Genomic DNA, 8,452 nt, shown 5'->3' with positions numbered 1-8,452 from the left:
GGGGGCGGGGGTGGCCCGGGTCTCCCCGGGGCCGCGGGCGGCCCGGGACCAGGGTCGCTGAGTCCCTGAGAGGCCGGGGCCCCCGAGGCCGGGTCGTGCCGGCCCCTCCGCGCGGCGCTGCTTCTGCGTGGTCTTTGTGTGTCCCCGTGTCCGAGAGTGTCTCTCCAGGAGCCGGTGGCTTCTCCGTGCGGCCCTGGGTGTGTCAGCGAGTGGGTATCTCTGTGTCTCTGGGTGCGAGAGTCCCCGAGCCTGGGTCTTCCCCGTGTCCCTGGTGTGAGTGTCTCCCCAGGAGCTGGCGTCTTTCTCTGTCCTGTGTCCCCCGAGCCTGTGTAGTGGGGATGTGTCTCTGGGTGTGTGAGGCCCCGCAGCCTGGGTCTTCTCCCTGCGCCTGTGTCTCTCCTTGTGTCATTTGAGTGGGAATGTGTCCCCTCCCCCCCCGGGGGGTGGCCGGGAGTCTCCATGTCTCTTGGGTGTCCTGTCCCTTTGCGTGACTCCCGACTGGTCTTTGTGCGTCAGCGTGTGAGTGTGTGTGTGTGAGAGAGAGACCCTGTGCCACACTTTCCTGTTGGTTCACCAGGCCTTCAGGTCCTGCTGTCACTGTGGTCCCTGGTCCCCTGCACTGACCTTGGGGGTCCTGGGATTACACGAAGTCAGGGAATGCTCCTGTTGGCTCTCTTCTGGGCCAGCCTCTCTCTGCTTAACCCCCTGCCCAGGGGGCAGAACAGGGGCAGCCTCCCAGAGGAGGGGAGTGTGGGAGGAGAGGATGCCCTGGTCAGCTGGAAGGCCATGACCGCAGAGCCCGGTCAGGCCTGGACACTCCCTGAGGCAGAGAAGTGTGTCCTGGGTGGGCCCTGCTCAGGATGAAGGCCGGCCTCCTAGCCTCCAGGGAAGGTCTCTGAGAGGGGGTCAGGCCTGATGGAGGAGAGGCTGGGGGTAGTTCTTCCTCTGTCTCCCAGGGTAGGGTCCTGGGGCAGGGGTCAGGAATCTTCCTTTAGCCTCAGAGCCTGAGGACCCTGTATCAGGCCGAAGCAGGAAAGTGGTGGGGGGTGGGCTGCACTGCTGCCCACTGCCTTCCCCAGGGATTCAACCAGGGCAGCCCCGCCCCGCCCCCCCGAAGCCCCATCTGCTCCTCCTTGGATGCTGGGGAGAGAGGACAGGTTGTGCAGGTTCATTAAAATGCTTGGCACTTCCTGCAGGCCCTGCCCGAATGGCCAGCAGCTGCAGCATCCATCCTTCCGTCCAGCCAGCACTGCGCCCCCACAGTGTAGGTGAGCCCTCGCTCCAGTTGGGGGGCTTGTTTATACCTCCCAAGGGACTGTAAACTTTTGAGAGCGGGGACCGTGTCTGTCCTTGGTCAGCAGCCTAGAGCAGCGCCTGACGCTGTGTAAGTACTCGACAACTAGTTGCTGAGCAATTGGATGTCCGGTTATGAATGGTTCCTAGACTCTGCTGTTTCAAGTTTTGACTTTGGAGGAGTCTAGGGAGAAAGCTAGTACGTTCCTTGGGGCCCAGGTCCCAGGGTAGCGTAAAGGGAAGCCTACTGTTAATGAGATAAATAGTAAATTAATGAACAGAAATGTATCTGGTAAGTGCCAGATGTTGGGCTGGCTGCTTCACATATGTGATTTCTTAAACAGTGGGAAGGAGCAGAGTGGAAAGAATATAATCTTAGATAAGCTTTGAAAAGATAGAGTCGGTGATGTATAAATGTGTGATAATAATAACTTGGACTTCTGTTGCTCTTTCTTGTCCACTGTCTCTTTGTTTCTACAACAGCCCTGATAATTACTCGGGGAAGATGGGTTCATACTCATTTTACGGATGAGGAAAATGAACCACAGCTTTTAAGTGTGACTGCCTAAGGACACAGCTAGCCAGTCAAGGACTCGAGCCTTGGTCTCCCTGACCGCCTGGCCCTTGCTTGGTTCTTTTTTTTTTGAGGAAGATTAGCCCTGAGCTAACTACTGCCAATCCTCCTCTTTTTTGCTGAGGAAGACTGGCCCTGAGCTAACATCCATGCCCATCTTCCTCTACTTTATATGTGGGACGCCTACCACAGCATGGCTTTTGCCAAGTGGTGCCATGTCCGCACCCAGGATCCGAGCTGGTGAACCCTGGGCCTCTGAGAAGCGGAACGTGCAAACTTAACCGCTGCGCCACCGGGCCGGCCCCTGGGCGCTTGCTTTCTTCTGCAAGCTTGTCTTCAGGGACTTGTTGGTATTCTCATTGCCCATCTCGTCTCCACAGTGGCGAGTGAGCCATTCTCCTTGCCCTCGAGGGGTGTGCAGGTGTCCAGGAAGGAGAATCAGACCCATGGACAACTGAGTGGGCCCAAGTTCTCTTTCCACCCGACTGTGCTGTCTCTGCCCCAGCTCAGCTCCTTCCTGGCCAGGCAGCCCTGGAGAGCTCCTTGGTCTCTCTTTGCCTCCGGGGAGGGCATCAGAGCCACCTTCCTTTGGGGTCCTGGTCTGATCGAGCTCCCAGGAGTGACCGACCTTGCCGAAGCTGTGCCGGGCCTGGCCGGGCTTTGCTGGAGCCAGTTTGTGCCAGAGCATGAGTGCCGATTGCTAAATTTTAGGGATTTTTGTGAGCTGGCCATTAAACACAGCCATTGTAAAAAAACTCTAAATAAATAAATTTACAGTTAAATACATTATACTAAAAACAAGGGTGATAAAACTCAAAATACAGTGCTTCCCACTTATTTCACTATTACCGACGTGTTTGTGGGTTTTGTGTCTTTCGTGTGTGTATATACATGTAATGGACATCCTGGCACGCTGCTGCGTTTCTCTTCCCAGCTCTGTGTTCAGTGATGTCACCTCGGTAGCTTGAAGTTGGCCATAATGAGAGTATTTACACCACAGAAACTGGGAAACACTGCAAATCAGGGTTTTCTTTTTCCCCCTGAAGAGCCAGTTGTTAAACATTTACCAGCACATGGTTGGGGATCCAGCAGTGGGCAACTCGGGCACAGCCCCTCCCTGGAGCTTGTGTTCTGGTGTGACACCCCTCTCTGGCTGGTTTAGGGTCCTCACTGGGGCAGAGCGAGAGGGGCAGGGGTGGGGCTGGGCCTGCTGTGGTGGTAGGCGTTGTAAATTGCCCTGAATTTATAACAATTTATAGTGTCACTCAATTTATAGTGACAGTGGAGCTGTGACTCCAGAAGCTGAGTTCTGTTACCACGCACCAGGAAGAGGGGAAATGGGATGACAGTCGGGTTCAGTTCACTGAGAGCCTGCTGGCCATTGGTTGAATAACCACACTCAAGGGGTTTCAGGCATGGTGGTGCCAGACCAGGGTGGCAGGGGTGCCTGAGGACAGACTGTGGATAGGTCAGATGGCAAGGCGCTGTGAAAGTATGGTGTCCCGGACACTGGCGGCTAGACTGGTCCAGGGGTGGCTTAGGCAATGGTGGGCATGACCCGTCCGTCTGGATTCAGGGGCAGCCTACGAGAGTAGAGCCAGACGGTGGAATGGGCAGGCCGTGGTAGTTCCTGTGCAGCCCCGAGCTCTGGTTGGGAAATGGACCTGTGTGCAGTCATGTCCAGTGGAGGTGTGTGCGGAGTATAGCAGGAGCATGGGGCAGGGACAGGGGAAGGGTCTGGCTAGAAGGAACAGCATGTGCAGAGGCTCAGAGGCGTGAGCTGTTGGGAGTTCAGTCTGGCTCCGTATCAGTGCACCAGGAGTCTGCAGGGCTCGTGGCAGAGCAGGGGAAGGGCTGCGCCCTCCTCACGTCAGGGGCACAGCATCGTCCCGGTACCAGCAGAGGAACCTGCCCAGGCTCGCCTGCCGGGGGCATCATGCTCTGTGCACCGCCATCCCCGCGCCACATCTTTAAGATTTCTTATTATCCCCCTAGCTTGTTGCTGCTGCAGCCCTGGCATCTCAAAAAAGATTTCCATTTTACTGTCAAGCCAAACAAAACAGAATTGGGAAGAGGAGTCTGCTGCTCCCCCCGCCCCCCCCCCCCCAATAATACCAGAAAAGCCAAAGCTGAAAAGGTAGCTAGGGTTTAGTTTACCCAGTGTTTCCGGTCTCTCTTACTCCTGCCCTTCATTTAGGCAGATAATTGAGAGCTGATTTGTTTAGAGACAGCTCACGTTTACCTTATGCCCATACGTGCCAGGCATTTGTCAGTTCCTCTAATTTCCGTACCCATCCTGCAGGTAGGAGCTGTTCTCCCCCCGCCCCCCGACAGATGCGGAAACTGAGTCACAGGTTGAGGGACTTTCCCGAGGCCACACGTTTGTAAGTGGCAGGATTCGAACCCGGTGGGCCCTGAGATCTTTCCCAGTCCTGTTTCCCCTTTCCTTTTGAGGAGGGGAGGGAGGGAAGATTCAGCACAGGTGGTTTTCACCCTCAAGGCTGGTTCCTCGCCCTGTGGCTTAGGGGCAAGGCTTCGAATAGAACCCAGCGTCCAGATGGGCCCCTTGGCCTGGGTCAGAAAGAGCTAATAATAATGGCTCGTATTTACAGAGCACAGGCACCTTGCTCCTGGGGGCTTGCTCAGTCAGTCGCCTGAGAGGTGGGCTGTGTCATCCCCGTTTTGCCCCATGAGGCAGAGCCCCACGTCAGTTATCTTGCTTGCCCAGCCTCGAGGGGTGGCTGCAGCACGGGTTAACCTGTCCTGTCTGCCCCACAGCCCAGCTGTCACCCTCCGCACCCTAGAGCAGTGCCTGTCCTTCCAGGGCCTGGCCCCACTGCGCCTTCGATGGCCCCTGGCAGCAGGACCCCCATGCTGTGGGAAATAGGAAGACACTTGACCACTTGGCCGGAAGCACAGGGCGGGCCCAGCTCTTGGTCAGAGTTTGGAGCTGAGCCCCCTGCCGAGGGCCTCATCTTCCCACCAACCTGTCTGTCGAAAGGGTGGTCTTGGCCCACGCCCCCCTACCTTCTTTGCAGGTCCAGGGCAGTGCAGGTGGTCTGGGGTGGGTCCTGCCTGTGATGGCACCCAGGGCCCTGGGCGAGGTGGCATGTCTGGGTCTGGACCCCTCCTTCTTGAGAGCTGGCCTCCCTGCAGAAACCCTCTCCCCGAGACTGCCTGATTGGTATTCTCCCTGAATTCCGGCCAACCAGCCCCCGCGACTCCCCTCGCTGCACTGTTTGAAGTGGGTGGACTTGGAGCAGAGCTTTAAAGATGCGGGCTTTTTATTCAATTTCCCTAGAAAAACAATGGTTTAAATTAAATAGAGGAGTAACAGTCACTGGAAATTGAAGAAAAATATTCCTGAACCCAGACATTACCCAGAACCTTTAAATTTCTTTCGAAGTAAGGGTTTGTTTGACTTTAAATTATGCAAGTGTTGCATGACCATTGACAAAAACTTGGAAAATACAGACAGAAGAAAATTAACATCACACTTTATCCCGCCACCCAAAGACAACCTCCCAGTGTTGTGGGGTGTCTCATTCATTTGTTGGGGGGTTGGTTTGCTCGTTTGGCGAGTATCTATTTAGGGCCAACAGAGGGCCAGGCCTGTGCTGGGCTGGGGGGTGGATGGTACCCTGCTCCCTGTGGCCCCTCTTTCTGTGCTGGGCCTTGGGCGGCTCACCTGCCCACTGTATTTCAGTTTCCTCGTCTGTCAAATGGGGTTGATACTAGCGACTGTGTCACAGGACATGAGGGCTTAATGAGAAAGTCCAATCAGGCTGCTGGGGACCGGGCCTGGCCCACGTAAGAGCTTAGCAGTGTTGGCTGTTACCACGGGGCGCACCCTTGCTGTTATAGATCTTATGTGACAGCAGAGGAGACAAACAAATCAAACAAATTAGTAAAGTAACTGTGTTCAAGCAATACTTCCTGAGAAGGAGACAACCTAATGTGGTGTGAGGGGTGTACCTGGGGGGGCCGGGTTGGGGGTGGCGGGAGGGTACGTGGGGGGTAGTGGTGCAGAATTTGTTAGCTGGAGGGGTCGGGGCCTCTCTGAAGAGAGACATTTAAGCTGAGACCTGAATGACAAGGAGGAGCCCTCTTCCCCCCAGGCAGGGAGTCAGCACATGCAAAGGCCCTGAGGCTGGAATGATCTTGGCCTGTTTGAACAGCCGAAAGCCTCGAGCCTGCAGCGGGAAGCGGGGAGAGAGCAGTGTGAGAGGAGGCTCTGCAGGGCAGGCAGATCCGGGCAGGCCATTGGGGTGGTTAATGGAGATGCAACGGGAAGCCACTGAAGATTTGTTTTCTTTTTAATTTCACATAAATACCTTTATTAATGAAATGCATTTCCAAGATTTCAGCTGTTAATAACTCTGTTGGGAAGTTTCCCCTTTCCCAGATGATTTATTCTGGAACTGACTGAGCGCCTGGTCTGTGGAAGCCCTTGGGGTAGGTGCTGTGGGGTGAGGGACGGACACAGGGTAGGTCAGATGGGGCCTTGCCCGCAGGGAACCCATGCTGCCTGCCTCCGTCTCACTGATGCCCCCCAACCCTGGCGCCTTGTGGGCTCTGACTGGGCAAGGATCCTCAGGGGAGAACGGGCTGCAGGGCCCAGAGGAGGGGATGGCAGGTCGGGGGCAGGGTTCGGGTTTGAGTTGTGGCCGTGGGGTTGGACAGAAGGGGTTGGTTTCGGGTTATACGTCAGAGAGAGGATTGGCTGGAATTGCTGGTAGATCGTTCACAGCGGGTGAGGGGAAAAGAGGACTCAAGTGTGACTTCCAGAATCTTCTTTTGACTATCGGGCTGGGGGGGTGGTGTCATGAAGCGAGATGGTTAGGAGTGGGCGGGAGCGTGGTTTTTGGCAAATCCAGGAGTCCAGTCTGGGACTGGGTCACGTTGAGAGGCTGCTTCGAAGTCCAGGGGAGGGATGGGGGCCCCTGTGCTGAGATTCAAACTGGGGTGTCATTGCATAAAGATGGGGCAGGGGGACCTCCCAAGGTCAGGTGAAGGGCAGGAGCCAGGAGAGGAGCCCGAGCAGGGGCAGCCAGGATGCTGGGAGGAGGAGGGAGCGTGGGGTGTCAGGGAGCTGATGTGGGGGACCGTTTCAGACAGGAGCTAGTGGTCAGCAGGGTGGCAGGCCGTTCAGAGTCCGACTAAGATGAGACAGAAAAGTGGCCACTGGTTTTGGCGACACAGAGCCGGTCTGGGCCTTTGGTAAGAGCCGTTTTGGAGGTGTGATGGGGTTGGAGGCCGAGGTGGGAGTGGGCTGGTGGGGGGGAAGTGAGCTAGGAGACAGCGTCTGAGATGCTGGACAAGTGAAAAGGAGCCAGGAAAAGATGTCTCGGTTGGAGGGGATGTCGGGGACCCAGGAGAATGGTTTGTGCTGGTGGCCAGGACTGTTCCTGGAGAGGGAACGAGACACATGGGGCAGCCACAGGCCCGCACCTTTAGGTAATTGAGTGAGAGTGGTACCCAGCTTGATGGTGTGGGCGTGGCAGGGTGAGGGGTTGACCGTGATGGGAGCAAGGATGCTTCTTAGGAAATGGGGGAGGATGGGGTAGATTTGGATTATATGTGATGGGACGTTGGGGACCGTCCCATCTGATAGCCTCGTGTTTCTCAATGAAACCTTGACCAGGGGATAGTGGGGTACATTCCCACGAAGACCGCCCACCCCGGGAGAGGCCATTCTGCAGCCACTAAGAGAATGGGCAGAGATGGCTGTGTCCCCGGGGCGGTGAAAGCAGGTGCTCCTTAGCACCTTCGTATAGAGGAGGGAACGGGATCAGAGAGGTCAGTGGTTTGTCTGCAATGGCACAGTGGGGCCAAGCTCTCGTGTCTCGACTCCGAGGGGCCCATGTTCTCCGGCGCTGGGCTGCTGGGGTGTGGGCCGGGCACTGACCAGCACTCTGGGAGAATTAGCGCACTGAGTCCCCACGATCAGTGAGGTGCAGGTGCTGTTACTACCCTCGCTTTACCCAGGGGAGGGAGGCCCCGGGAGGTGACGTGCCACCCAGCAGGCACGCACCAGCTACGAGAGGACATCAGGGAGACCTTTAGAGGCTGTTCCAGCCTCTTGGATTCCTAGGTCATTCTGCGAACCCTGCTGTTTCTTAGTGCTTCCCAATCTCTACTCTTCTCTCTTTTCTAAAGAGGTTCCCAAGACTCAGAGAAGTCAAGCAACTTACCTGAGGTCACACAGCTTAACAGGGTAATCCAGGCTCAGTCTGGTCCCTTGAGTGAAATATCCTGAGTCTCCAGGGTACAAGCAGGTGGTGGTGAGTAACCCAGGGAGGGGCTCAAGGGAGGCTCCAGTTGGATGTCGCCATCTGCAGGTCCCCTGTGCCTTTCAATGTTACCCTTTTGCAGGCTCAGAGAACGGGTGGGGCCTCCAGGCGGGAGGAGCCTGGCCGCTGGAGGCTGGGACACAGCCCTACCAGAGCCAGAGCCCCATGGGCGTGTCTGCATCTAGGTCACTGGTGGCCAGTGAGGGAGGCGGTCCCCGCTGGGAGGGCAGCTGTGTTTTTCAGGTGCCAGGCGGAGGCCTCGTTCTCGGGGGGGGGGGGGGGGGGGGGGGGG

At 56.6% G+C, this 8,452-nt stretch overlaps 1 protein-coding gene across 8 annotated transcripts in view; it reads left to right on the top strand.

Annotated features, from left to right (window-relative positions):
• Nucleotides 1–8,452, top strand: part of ARHGEF10L (Rho guanine nucleotide exchange factor 10 like) — a 152,675-nt gene that overhangs the window by 16,541 nt on the left and 127,682 nt on the right. The gene's annotated exons all lie outside the window — the stretch shown is intronic.

This window comes from Equus quagga, chromosome 5 (genome assembly GCF_021613505.1).
Source record: "Equus quagga isolate Etosha38 chromosome 5, UCLA_HA_Equagga_1.0, whole genome shotgun sequence".
In the NCBI taxonomy this organism is placed as follows: Eukaryota; Metazoa; Chordata; class Mammalia; order Perissodactyla; family Equidae; genus Equus; species Equus quagga.
Note: the sequence above shows the minus strand (reverse complement) of the source record. Positions and strands in the feature narration are given on the sequence as shown.